The sequence below is a fragment of the Rhinopithecus bieti genome, unplaced genomic scaffold (assembly GCF_001698545.2).
Source record: "Rhinopithecus bieti isolate Rb0 unplaced genomic scaffold, ASM169854v2 scaffold_41912, whole genome shotgun sequence".
Classification (NCBI taxonomy): Eukaryota; Metazoa; Chordata; class Mammalia; order Primates; family Cercopithecidae; genus Rhinopithecus; species Rhinopithecus bieti.
Genome location: NW_016816900.1, coordinates 114243 through 129080, shown reverse-complemented (window position 1 = coordinate 129080; position 14838 = coordinate 114243). Strand labels below are relative to the sequence as shown.

The following is a 14838-nucleotide window of genomic DNA, read 5'->3' as shown; positions in this document are numbered from 1 at the left end:
CTCTCTCTCTCTCTCTCTCTCTTTCTTTCTTTCTTTCTTTCTTTCTTTCTTTTTTCCGAGTCTCACTCTATTGCCCAGATGCTCGGAGTGCAGTGGTGCAATCTTGCCTTACTACAGCCTCTGCCTCCCAAGTTTAAGCAATTCTCCTGCCTCCCAGATTCAAGCAATTCTACAGCCTCTGCCTCCTAAGTAGCTGGGATTAGGTGCCTGCTACCATGACTAGCTAATCTTTGTATTTTTAGTAGCGATGGGGTTTCACCATGTTGGCCAATGACCAGGCTGGTCTTGAACTCCTGACCTCAAGTGATCTGCCTGCCTTGACTTCCCAAAGTGCTGGGATTACAGGCATGCGTCACCATGCTCAGCCTATTTACTTAATTTCTAACAAGCTTCTATGTCCTTCTGCTGTTGCTTTATTTTTGTTATGGGTAACAACCATTTATAATAATTGTCCATAATTATAAAATATGCTATTCAGTGATGGAGAGAAGGAGCTACTATATGAATAAAATATGGCACACATGAAAAAGGCTAAGATTTGAAAATGTAGAGGTAGTGATTATGCCTGAAAACTAAGATACCGTTTCTCCATCTTGATTAGAATTCATGAATTCTGAAATTAAAACAAAATTATAACCAGGAAAATTCCCTGTTATGACAGTGTTCTCAGAGGCGTAGTTTGATTTCTTTCTATTCCAAGCACTAAATAAGATATAATTTTACATTCCCACCACACTATATTTTTTTCTTTATATGATGTTAAGAAACTGCATATTTGTATACATTATGATCCCTCATAGGTTTATAATTTTATGCATAAATATTTGCTCTTTTACATCATGGAAGGTGCTGTGAGATGTGCAAAGAAAGTGCAGGATGGTGCTTTTCCCTCAAGAAGTTCAATATTTAGAGGAGAAAACATTACAAGTGAAACCCAGCAATTATATCAGCTCCAAGCAATACAGTTCCAGAGGCTTCCCAGCCAGGCTCTCGCACACCTGCTCTCCTCTGGTGCCCACCCCAGGCATAACGCTCCTTTCCAGGGGTCTGTTGGCCATGGTGAGCTCCATCCTGGGATCCTCACTCTCCTTTCCATCTCCACCACACAGCCAGCTCCACCGTGACAGCAGCCCAGGACTCTGTCCCCACCTCCACACCCTTAGGCCAATCACAATGAGCGTCTCCACAGTGCAGTGCCCTGGGACACACAGCACTGAGCCAGGGGAGCCTGACCCAGGGGATCACTGCCTCCTTCAGAGGGGAGAGTGGAGACTGGGCAAGGGGAGAAGAGCCTGCGTGCCTCTCAACCCAAGCAGACTCCACCCGCCCTCTGGCAAACGGATCTGGAAAGTTCACTTGGGCAGCAGTTTAGAAGGAGGAACAGATTCTGTGCAGTGAGGCTTGTTACACCCTGTGGATAAAAACCAAAGAATAGCCACATAACCATCCCATCCAGTAAGGTCATCTGCTCCCTTCAATGTGTGGACACATGCTGTTATTTCAAAGCATTCTTATCTTACTCTTCACTTCCATATGCCACATGAAGGCCACGTGTTTCTGAGCTGAGGTTTTGGGTTGGCCTTTAGGCTACTTAAAATCCTGGAATCTTTTCCTAATTTCCCAAGGTTTTAAAATTGTTTTTTGTGTTATGTTTTATATTGATGTAATTCAAACTTTCAGAAAATTGCAAGAATAAGAAAACAACTTTCATTATATACTTTACCCATATTCTCCAAGTATTTACATTTTCTTCCATCAGCTTTATCATTCTCTCTTGATAAATATATAAATATAATATATAGACATTGTTTTTCATTTATATATTTTGTATAATATGCAAATATGTATTTTATGTATAGATGTAAAAAATGTATTTATATACTTGTGTACATTCATGTATATGATGTGAATACAGTTACATTTCATAAAGTTTTAGATATGTTTATTATGTAACTATATAGGTATTTGATCTCTTATATGTATAGCCATTACATAGATGCATGTGTGTATGTGTGTGTGTGTGTGTGTATACAGATGTATGCATTTTTCCCCTAAATCATTGGAAAATGATTTGGAGGTTTTGTATCTATTTACCCTTAGTGACTTCAGAATGTACCTTCTGAAAATAAGGGAATTTTCTAACACAAATGCAGTATAATTATCAAAATCAGAAAATTTAATACTGTACAATTATCTCACCCACAGCCCATATGCACATTTGCCAATTGCCAGTAATAGCAGTACTAGTTTCCCATGGTTGCTATATTCAATTATCACAAACTTGGTGGCTTAAAATAACACTTGTTTATTCTATTACAGCTCTGAAGGTCAGAAGTCTAAAAGCTAGGTGTTGGCCAGACTGGATTTCTTCTGCAGCCTTCAGGGGAGAGTCCGTTCCTCCCAGCCTTCCCTGGCTCCTGGAGGCCGCCCGCATTCTCTGGCTCCTGTCTTCATGCTCAGCTCACTCCAGCCTCAGGTTTCTGTTGTCACACTACCTTCTTACCTGCGACTCTGTCGCCTCCCTCTCATAAGGAAACCTGTGATATCATTTAGACTCTTCCACCCCCAGATAATCCAGGGTAATCTCCCATTTTAAGATTAACTTCATCACATCTGCAAAATCCCTTTTGCCATTGTGAAGGAATGCATTCATGTACTCTGGGATTAGGATGCTGGTGTCTTTGCAAGGCCATTATTCAGCTTCCACATCATCTTTCATAGCTATTTTTCCTTCCAGGTCCAGATCACATTCTAGGGTCCTGTATCACATGTAGTTGGCATGCCTCTTTAGTGTCTTTTCATCTGGAAATTTCTAGTCTTTCTTTCTGTCGTCTGACCTTGACATTTTTTAGGAGTACAGACCGGTTGGTTCACAACATGTCTCTCAATTTGTTAACCAGCATTTGAGAGAAAAACCATGCTAATATGCATGTACACCTTTAAAAGAGAAGGTGCAGAGAGTTCATGAGGTTTTCAGATGGGTTCTATATCTCCCAACCTGTTAAAATCCACTGGCACTGAGATAGTTGGATTGACTCAATGTTGAATCTTAATCTGCATATACATGTACATAATATGTGTATCACTGGTGTGTGTGGCAGATTATAAAATAGCTACAGATCCTCCTATGTGCCTTCTTCTCCTTACAATGTGACTTAGCTCCTCCCATCAAGACACAGAGAAGTCCTTTCTCTCTCTCTTAAGTCTAGGTTGGCCCTGTGACCTCACTGGCCAATGGGACACGAGCAAAAGCGACACAAGCAGGGCTTTGAAAGGCGCTGTGCCCTGGGACTTATTATCCTGCAGCTTCTGGAGCCCTTCAACTGCTGCTGTTTGAAGAAGACCGGACCAGCTTGTTGGATGGTGAGAGGGATACGGCCTGGTCACCCCTATGCCCTGGCCCTCAGTGTGCCACGTATGTGAGCAAGCCCACCCTGGGTTATTCAGCCATGAGCCAGCCCTGCCACTGACCACAAATACCAGCCACACCAGCTTAGACTGGAAGAATTACCTACTAACTCACAGAATCACAAGCTAAAAAATGATTGTTTCCTTAAGCTGCTAAATTTTGGGGTGATTTGTTACATAGCAAAAGCTAATTGATAGAACACGTATAGTTTAATATTCCGTGTAATTTAAATTATTACCTTTTTTGGTTAGAGTGTACATAATCTTCTCTCTGAGTCTCCTAAAGATAGAGGTACAGTCTTTGAATTGTTTTTAGCAGCTGAAGCAGTGTTTGAGTGGGCCAACAATAGTATGGTTTCTTACTAAAATAAAAACACTGTGTATTTTGGTTTCTTTGTATGTAAGAAGAGTATATACATCTACAACTTAATATATATTAAAATTATAACTTGAGGGTCAAATAGGAGTTATTGTTCCTAGTTGTCCACCCATAGGGGAATGTCAGCTTCTGCAATGCTGCTAATCAGACATTATGGCTAGCTGGAGGCTCATCTAATTCTCTTTCCATTTCCCAGTGCCCTTCCCCTTCTTGTTTCCCTAACACTATCTTGTCAGGATGAGGGGCTTGCCTGATGGGAGCTGAGCCAAGAGTTCACCCTTCTCTCTCCTGGCTTGGTCATTTCTTCTCAGATTCTAAATCCTCATCTTGACTTTAATAAATCCTCATCTTGGCTTTCAATATGCTTTTGGCATCCATAGCTCATTCTTGTGAACTAGAGCAGGGGTCCCCAACCCCTGGGCCATGGACTAGTACCAGTCCTTGGCCTATTAGGAACTGGGCCTCACAGCAGGAGGTGAGTGGTGGGCGAGTGTGCAAAGCTTCATCTGTATTTACAGCCGCTCCCCATTGCTTACATTACCACCTGAGCTTCGCCTCCTGTCAGATCAGCAGCAGCATTAGATTCTCATGAGAGCATGAACCCTATTGTGAACTGCACATGGGAGGGATCTAGACTGCATGCTCCTTATGAGAATCTAATGTCTGATGATCTGTCACTTCTTCCATCACCTGCAGATGGGACCATCTAGTTGCAGGGAAACAAGCTTGGGGCTCCCCTTATTCTACGTTATGGTGAGTTGTATAATTATTTATTTATGTGTTACAATGTCATAATCATAGAAATAAAGTGCACAATAAATGTGATGCCCTTGAATCATGCACTGACCTAGTGCAAGGGTTGCTAAAGAATGTGGGTATTAATATGTCTAGGGTTTAATTAGTTGTGGAATCCGGGATAGCAATTTTTTTGGTTGGCATCTTCTGCTTTTCCACCTCCTCTTTCTTCTTAAAAATGCATATTAATTAAGGGCCTTATTTGGTGGCTTCAAAATCATTGAGACCAGATTAAGAAAATAATGTCTAAATTTGTAAATGCTTAGTATTGTTACTTGCTGCAAATATATAGAGTTTTCTGTCATTTGTTGCAGTATCCTGTATTTTCATACACTGAAGTCAAAAAACACTCAATAAGTAAATATTTAACCCCAAAATTAATCTTTCCATTTATCCATCTATTCATCCATCACCTCCTCCCTCAATGCTGTCACCTACCCACCCATCCATAAATTTCTCCCTCCCCTTTCTCCTCTATTTTCACCCTTTCTCTACCTACCCATCTATTCCTCCTTCTCCTTTCCTGTTTCCTTCTATCCCTTGCTCCCTGTATACATCCCTATTTCCTTCCTTCTTCCCTCACTTCTCCCTTCCTCCTTCCCTCTCTTGTTCCATTCATGCATATGTATCCATCCATTCATCTATCCATTCATGTACCCATCCATCCTTTTTCCCTTCATCCTTCCCTCTTTTTCTTCATTCATACATCCATTCATACGTACATACTTTCTATCTATACATCCTGATAACTATCTACCTGTACTATCTATGAACATATAAATACCTGAAGCATTTTGATGTGAACACGGAAAGGAAACATACATTAGTCAAGAGCAGGGCACCAGAGATGGATTGTGTGGATTTAAGTCCTGTCATAGCTCCTCACTACCTTGTTGGTTTTGGAAGTTTCTCACCTACCTTTTGCCTCAATTTCCACAATTTTTGATATGGAGATAATATTACCTACTCCATAGATACTATTTTCAATGGATTAAGGCTTGATAGCTCTAAAATACATAGAATGGTGCCAGGCTCATAATAAGTGTGATTACTTTTGCTAAAATACTGATTTAAAAATCAGGTATTGAGAAGTCTACATCCATGGCATGGTGACAACCTGCCTGTTTCCATTCTCTGCCTCTCTTTAACTACACACATTTTGTTGCCCAGATATGATCCATGGATGCACAGAGGATCATATCAGAGGGCATTTGTGCTTTGCTGGAGAAGAGCGTGGATGCTAGACTGACTCAGCTCCCATGGAATCTGCTGACAGATCTCTCTGGGACCCTGGGCAGCTGTGTGTCCAGGACCACCAGTGGCTCCCCATTTCTGTGTCTGCTTAGAAGATCTGACAACCCAGCATACCTCTTCCTGATGTTCTGGATCTACTGGCTTTGTAAACTATAAATTGGCAAACTAGATTAATCAGAGGAAGCTTTCTGCATGTGTGCTAACAGTCACAACTCTCTAATCTCACAAGGCACCAACGTGACTCTTCTTGCTAAAGAATGTGGCTATTAATATATCTGTCTTTGGTTTTCATTTCTGCTCTTGGAGCGGAAAGCCCCTAGAGGAAATAGTTCCTAAAAGGATTTATAATGTACTTGCTGGAGAAATAAGATTTAAGAGGGCAGCCTTTCACATCGAAGTTTCAGCATATGGTAATGAAGGTTTCTGTTCAGACATGTGGAGGAGGAGCTGTCTACGTTTCCTGCGGGTGAGGGGGATGTAGGCATGGCGTTGAGTTCTGGGCTCTCAGACTTTGCTTAGCTTATTGCAACAGCTGACCTGGGTCCCCTTTTTGGCTCTGTCTCTAACCCACAGGTCAGCCTCGGATGTCACTGATTCAATTTCTCTCTCTCTCTCTCTCTCTGTCTTGCTTTCTTTTAGACGGAGTCTTGCTCTGTCACCCAGGCTGGAGTGAAGTGGCACGATCTGGACTCACTGCAAGCACCGCCTCCCAGGTTCACGCCATTCTCCTTCCTCAGCCTCCCGAGTAGCGGGGACTACAGGCACCCGCCACCACGCCCGGATAATTTTTTGTATTTTTTTTTTTAGTAGAGATGGGTTTCACCGTGTTAGCCAGGATGGTCTCGATCTCCTGACCTCGTGATCCGCCTGCCCTGGGCTCCCAGAGTGCTGGGATTACAGGCGTGAGCCACTGTGCCCGGCTGATTCTATTTATTTCAATGTCAGGTTGTCAGAGTATAATTTACATAAAGTAACGTTCCCCTTTTTTAGTATGCAGCTCTATTCGTTGTGACAAATATATGCCGTTCTATAACCACCGTGATCAAGACAGAGAACATTTCCATTGCCTCAGAAGTTCCCTTGTGCCCCTTGTAGTCAGCTCCTCTTCTCAGACCCACCCCAAACTGGCAACCACGGGTCTGCTTTCTATACCTATAGTTTTTCTTTTTCAAAATATAATATAAATAGTCCATAGGCATTTTAACAGCCACGGTGCCTAATAAATAGTGCACTGTGACTATCATTGTTTTTCTTAAATTAAAAAAACCCACTGTGGAGGTGGGTACGTGGAGCCTCTCCTGACTCCAGCTTCCATAAGCAGACATGGTTCAACAAATATCCTTTTCTTCCTCTTAACAGACTCACTAGATTTAAATTCTAGTACTGCCACTCAGTAGCTGAATATCTTTGGATATTTTATTTCAATTCTCAATAACTTTGTTTTCTTGCTTGTAAAATGGGAGTTATAGAGTACCTATCTTTGGAAGTAAACAAACAAACTAAAGTGAGGAGCAACATAAACAAAAGAAAATTGCATTGTTCTTGGGATCTTAGAAAATAACAATGTGAAGTTACTTTATTTTAAAATTTCTTCAGCTGACAAGACAGGAATGACATTCAGTGCAAGTTGCTTAAATTCTGTGTGCCTCAAATCCTGTTGTGTAAATTGGGGAAATAAGTGTACTTCCCTTATAGGATTGCTGTTTTGAGATTAAATGAGACATGATCCATATAAGGTCTATTAAACAACCTTAAGCTCTTGTAAATACTGGAAAAATGTGTCCTGTCAGAATTACATTTGTATTTATGTAGCCTGAATGCAGCATACATTTAAGAATGCTTAAAAATCTTGCTGCTGAATTGTCCATCAACTGATACATTTTTTCTTTCAATTATTTATTCTAACTCACATGTCCTAAAATTCATCTTTTCAAAGCACACATTTCCATGGTTTTTAGTATATTCAAGAAGTTGTAATCCATCCCCATTATCTAATTCTGGAACATTTTCATCACAAAAGCAACCCTGGGCCCATTAACAGTTACTCCCCATTCCAATCTCACATCAGCCTATGGAAATCACTCATTAGTTTTCTGTTTCTATAGATTTGCCTGTTCTTGATATTGCCGATAAAAGGAATCACACAGTATGTGGCTTTTTGTGTCTGCCTTATTTCACTTAGCATAATGTTTTCAAGGTTCATCTACATTGTAGCATGTATCCATACTTTTTTCCTTTCTATGGTTGAATAATTGTCTATGTATAGATAACATTATATTTTGTTTATCTCTTCACCAATTGATCCAACTGATGGGCATTTTGGTCATTTCTAATTTGGGGCTATTATGAATAAAGTGCCTATGAACATTTGTGTACACATTTTTCTGGGGGTATGTTTCACCTCTCTCAGGTAGATAACTAGGAGTGGAATTACCAGGTCATTGGGTAGCTCTATGTTTAACTTTTTGACGAACTGACAAACTGTTTTCCAATGCAGCTGTACCATTTTCCAATGCACCCACCAGCAATGCAGGAGGGTGGCAATTTCTTCACATCTACTCCAGCACTTCACTTGTAGGGTGCTATGATTTGTTCTGATACCCATCCTAGTGGCTTTAATGTTATATCTCACTGGGGTTTTTAATCTGATACCCATCCTAGTGGCTATAATGTTATATCTCACTGGGGTTTTTAATCTGATACCCATCCTAGTGGCTATAATGTTGTATCTCACTGGGGTTTGCCTAATGAAAAATGTCGAGTATTTTGCCCATTTTAAATTGGATTACTCCTTTTTTATGATTGAGTTCTAAGTGTTCTTTAATGTCTGGTTACCTGTAAGATACGTATTTCCTTCCATTCTGTGGGTTGAATTTTCACTTTCTTCATTGCATCCACTGAAGCACATATAAGTTTTGAAAAAGGCCAATGTATCTAATTTTTGTTTGTGCTTTTGGTGTCATATCTAAGAAAACATTGCCATTGCCTAATCTGAGTTAATGAATATGTATGCCTAGGTTTTCTTCGTTTTCTTATAAGTGTTTTATAGCTTTAGGTTTGCATTTAGCTCTTTAATCCATTTTGAGTTAATTTTTTATATGGTGTGAGGTAGAGTATTGCATATGTATATCCAGTTGTCTTACCATCACTTATTAAAAAGACATTTCTGTCTCCACTGAATAATTTTAGCACCCTTGTCAAAAGTTAACTGACCATAAATGTTAAGGGCTTATTTCTGGACTCTCAATTCAATTTTAGAGATCTATACATCAGTCCTTATGCCAGTTCTACATTGTGTTGATCACTATAGTGTCGTAGTAAATTTTGAAATTGAAAAGTGAGAGTCATGCAACTTTATTCTTCCTCTGTCTGGTTATTCTATCTATTACTGAAAGTGCATATTGAAGTCTCCAGCTATTATTGATGAATTTTTTATTTCTTCCTTTAATTAAATCAGTTATTGCTTTCTGTTCTTGGTCTGTGTTACTTGGTGCATTTTTTTAAATAATTGCTATGTTTTCCTGATGGTTGACACTTTTATCTTTATAAAATGTCCTCCTCATTTGTCTCTGGTAGCATTATTTTTGTTGAAGTCTATTTTGTATGATATTAGTTTAGGCTCCTCAGTTCTCTTTTGGCACGGTTTGCATGGCTAAACATTTTCATTCTTTTATTTTCAAACTACTTGTTTATTTGAATTTAAAGTTTATCTCTTAAAGATAGTTGATTCTGTTTTTTTAACTACTGATAGTTTTGATCTTAGCATTTTAGTTAGAATATTTAATCATTTTAATAATTACTGATAAGGGAGAACTTATATCTCACATTATATTGTTTCTACATATCTTATGTCCTTTGTGTTTATCTATTTCTGCCTTTTGCTCTAAATAGATATTTTGTAGCTTACTGTTTTAATTTTCTTGTTGCTTTTTTTAAACTATAATTTGAGTTAGTTTCTTAATTGTTTCCTGGGCATTGCAATTAACATCTAATTGTATAATAATATAGTTAGATTAATACTAACTTCATTTCAATAATGTATATAAAAACATTGTTCCTATATAGTTCCATTTCCTACTCGCCTAATTCGTGCTATCATTATCATAGAAATTGCATCTTAATACATTATAAGCCCGTTAGTACAGTTTTATGATTATTGCTTTATGTTGTTGTATTTAAAATCGAATAGAACAAAGTATTAAAAGAAAAATTGCACCTTTGTTGTCTTTTATGTTTACCTGTGTTTACCTTTACCAGTGTTCTTTTGTTTGTTTGTATGTTTGTTTTTCGAGATGGAGTCCTGCTCTGTCGCCAGGCTGGAGTGCAGTGGCGCAATCTCAGCTCAGTGCAATCACTGACTCCCAGGTTCAAGTGATTCTCCTGCCTCAGCCTCCCAAGTAGCTGGGACCACAGGCATGTGCCACCATGCCCAGCTAATTTTTGTATTTTTAGTAGAGACGGGATTTCACCATATTGGCCAGGATGGCCTTGATCTCTTGACCTCATAATCTGCTCTCCTTGGCCTCCCAAAATGCTGGGATTACCAGTGTTCTTTTTTGTGTTGATTCTTTTTTTCTTTTCTTGAGATGGAGTCTCTCTCTGTCGCCGAAGCTGGAGTGCAGTGGTGTGATCTCGGCTCTCTGCAACCTCTGCCTCCTGGGTTCAAGCAATTCTCTGTCTCAGTCCCCCGAGTAGCTGGGATTACAGGCACCCGCCACCACTCCTGGCTAATTTTTGTATTCTTAGTAGAGATGGGGTTTCACCATCTTGACCAGGCTGGTCTTGAACTCCAGACCTCATGATCCACCTGCATTGGTCTCCCAAAGTGCTGGGATCACAGGCGTGAGCCACCGCACCTGGCCTTGTGTCAATTCTTATAAGAAAAATTTTCTAGCAACAGACGCTCACAGTTTTAAAATAAATCTGGGTATGTCTTAATTTCTTATTAATTTTGGAGGAGAGTTTTCCTTTTATAGAATTCTTTGTTGATAGCTTTTGTTTGCTTGCTTTTCGTTCGAGCACTTTGAAAGTGTCTTCTCACTACCTTCTGGCCACTATGGTGTCTATTGTGAAATCAGCTGGTAATTTGACTTAGAATGTCCCTTATACAATGAGTTACTTCTAGTTTTCTTCTTTCAAGATTCTCTGTCTTTGGCTTTGGAAAATTTGATTATGATATGTTTTGATATAAATATTGAGTTCATCCTACTTGGAATTCATTGTACTTCTTGGACATGTAGATTTACATATTTTTATAAGATTTGAGAAGGTTTTGGTCATTATTTTTTCAAATATTCTTTCTGCCCCTGTTATTTTGTTCTGTATCTCCGCAACTCCCAGTATCTGTGTGTTGGTGTGCTGAATGAGTTCTGCAGGTCTCTGAGGCTCTATTCCTTTTTCTTTATTATTTTTTCTTTCCATTCCTCGGTCTGTATAATCTCAATTGTTCTATCTTCAAGGTCACTAATTATTTTTCTGCCATCTCCAATTTGCCTTTGAAACTCTAGTGAATTTTTCATTTCAGTTAGTGTGATTTTCACCTCCAGAATTTCTATTATGTTCTTTAAAAAAATCACTTGTATCTCTTTATCGATATTCTTTTCTGGGGAGATACAGTTCTTACCCTTTACTTCTTTAGACAAAGCTTCCTTAAGTTATTTGAACATATTTAAAATAGGTTAAATAAGGTCTTTTTTTAATAGCAAATCTGATGTCTGAGGTTTTTGGGGAACAGTTTCCATTGACTGATTTTTTTATTCTTGTATATGGGCTGTACTTTCTTGTTCTTTGCATGTCTCATTTTTTGTTATTGAAAATTAGACATTTTAAATAATATAATCCAATAACTTGAAATTCATATCCCTCTTCTCCTAGGTTTGTGGTTATTTCTTATTGTTGTTTTTTCTGTTTGCCTAGTGACTTTCCTGAAGTAATTCTGTAAAGTCTGTATTCCTTGTCTTCTGTGACCTCTAAAGCCTCTGTTCAGTTAGTTTAGTGGTCAACTAACAATGAGACAGAAATGTCTTTAAATGTCTTGTCAATAAGTTCCACAGGCTTTGCTGAGTGAATAAATGTGTGCATTGGGGCATGGTTTCAGCGCTCTGGCAGGCAGTTTACAACACTGCCTTAGTCTTTACCTCCTGCTCGCATATCTTTGAAGTCAGCCAGAGATAAGAGCTTGGAGTCTAGGGATTTGTCCTGGGTATGTACCAAGTCCCACACATGCATATGGCCTCCTACATTACCAGAGATGTTTTGAGGTTTTTCAAAGTCTCCTATAGATATCTCCTTCCTCAGCTCTTTCTTTTAAGTTTTTTAATCAGTTTCTTGTTTCCTCCGTGTCACCACCTCAGGCAACTAAGATAGTAAATAATTGCTACCAATTATTTTCAACAAATGTCATGAGGAAAAGCTCTTCACAAGGAGGGAGCTCTGAGTCAGGTCAAATAAAGACAGGCACTGCAAGTTGGGGTTTCCTGAGAGCTGCCAGGCCAGTCACATAATGACAGTTCTCAAGAGATGGGACTTTGGGGAGCTGAAAGTTCATTTCATTCCCTCAGTGCTTGTTCGGCTGCCGTTTTTCACAGCTACCATGATTGGGAGCCTGGTGTTTTCAAGGCTACCACAGAGCTGGGGAAAGAGGCATGGGAATAGATGAAGCAAAATACCACTGTTATTACCAAGATTCATCTGTTTATTTTGTTGTTGTGTTTTTAGTAAACTCCCTTCAGATTGCTACAGTCCTTTGCTTAATTTGTAGATTTTTGGAAAAGCTGATAAATTTTGCCAATGTTCACACTGCTGTTATTGAGGAGCAGACTTTTGGAAATCCTTACTTCACTATTCCCAGTGGCATCTCTCCATTGACTCCATTTTGTTGTCAATAAAATGAAGATTATCACAACTGAGTTACCTGCCCCAGTTGTTATGAAAGTCACATTTTAGAAGTGACAGGAGAAAGTTCCACGATTTGAGAAAAAATCATCTAGCACATGAAACAATAGAGTTAAGGAAGCCTGGCTTCCTTTTCAGTAGCACTTCCTGGAGACACAGGGATGTTTTGTGGGCCTTGTCTTTGTGTCTCAGAAGCAGAATGTGAGACAGATTTTTGAGGTACCCAACTGGCAAAAGTCTTCATAACTAGGAAGTCATAACTTCATACTAGGAAGTCATAACTCAACTCCCAAGCCCTGGGTCTTAGAGAAAGAACAGTAGCACTATCAGTCATCATGCTCAGATTTTTTTTTTTCTTGAGAGATGTCTTGAAAGAAAATAAATTTCTGTAGAATGAGATGAATAGCAATAGTAACGCTACATATCCCCTTCCTCCACTTTTTTTCTTGGAAGCTATTTCTCTTTCAGTTTTCTAATTAATTTCCATTTCTTATATAATTTTCACACATTGTAGAGAAAATTTCTTTTCAAAAATATGCCTGCATTCATCAAAAGTTGTACTGTTAAAGGTTTCCTGAAGAAAGAAATTCAAGGGAATACAATTTTGTTATATTCTCCCTAAATTTTTTGTGACCCGTCTGTATACAATAACGAAAAAAGATTGTGCAAGTTAAGGATGTTTTGCCACCATGAAAAAAAATCCCTGAGGGGGTTTTCATATCTGTTCTCTAGAAGCATGGCTGTGATCTTAGTGGACACCCTGCAGTGGACTCCAGTTTCTAAGATTTTGGGTTTGAAGCATTGGGGGAGGGAGCGCCACAGCATCATTCAGATGAAGATGGAATCGGGGAAAAGCTACACCAAGATCTGTTCAGACCATTGGAGCAGCCAGCCAGGGATTTTTATTCATCACCTCATTGTTTACAGGCCAGTGTTAAAATCATTCTAATTTTTAGAACCAATGAGACTGTTCTAATTGTGTTATCAAAAGTGTGGAAACTTTCCTTTCGCTGCTGCGGCCGCAGCCATGAGTATGCTCAGGCTTCAGAAGACTCGCCTCTAGTGTCCTCCGCTGTGGCAAGAAGAAGGTCTGGTTAGACCCCAATGAGACCAATGAAATCGCCAATGCCAACTCCCGTCAGCAGATCCGAAAGCTGATCAAAGATGGGCTGATCATCCGCAAGCCTGTGACAGTCCATTCCCGGGCGCGACGCCGGAAAAATACCTTGGCCCGCCGCAAGGGCAGGCACATGGGCATAGGTAAGCGGAAGGGTACAGCCAATGCCCGAATGCCAGAGAAGGTCACGTGGATGAGGAGAATGAGGATTCTGCGCCGGCTGCTCAGAAGATACCGTGAGTCTAAGAAGACTGATCGCCACATGTATCACAGCCTGTACCTGAAGGTGAAGGGGAATGTGTTCAAAAACAAGCGTATTCTCATGGAACACATCCACAAGCTGAAGGCAGACAAGGCCCGCAAGAAGCTCCTGGCTGACCAGGCTGAGGCCCGCAGGTCTAAGACCAAGGAAGCACGCAAGTGCCGTGAAGAGCGCCTCCAGGCCAAGAAGGAGGAGATCATCAAGACTTTGTCCAAGAAGGAAGAGACCAAGAAATAAAAGCTCCCCCTTTGTCTGTACATACTGGCCTCTGTGATTACATAGATCAGCCATTAAAATAAAACAAGCCTTTATCTGAAGAAAAAAAAAAAAGTGTGGAAAGACAAATCTTTTTTACATTAAAGCATGGTCATACCAGCTTTCTCAGATCCCTGCCTACCATTTGAAACATGGCTGTTGGATCAATTGCCATGAGTCCTGAGGACTTTCTGCCACACGTGAGCCCTTAGGAGAAGGGGAGACTCTTCAGCAATGCTCTTTGTGTGAAGTTCCTTTTCGAGACTTTTTTCTTTTCATTTAGGTTCTTTATCAACAGCTCTTAAAATGCTAATGAGTCCTTAAGATGAGAGTGAACAGCTGCTTAAATATATCTATTTCTACCCGAAGTACCATGGCAAGTAAAAGAACTGTATCAAAGCACATCAGGAGGAGGAATGAGAAGTGGCTTGGGGCCATGCAGAGCCCCACCAGTGGCTGATTCTTCCTCCCCAC

At 39.8% G+C, this 14838-nt stretch overlaps 1 pseudogene across 1 annotated transcript in view; it reads left to right on the top strand.

Moving 5' to 3' along the window:
- LOC108517511 (60S ribosomal protein L19 pseudogene) overlaps window positions 1–14424 on the top strand; it is a 28981-nt pseudogene extending 14557 nt beyond the window's left edge. The window contains exon 3 of the transcript XR_001882124.1: window positions 13722–14424. The product of XR_001882124.1 is annotated as a 60S ribosomal protein L19 pseudogene (transcript). The remainder of the gene's footprint in view (window positions 1–13721) is intronic.
- Window positions 14425–14838: the final 414 nt, after the last annotated feature.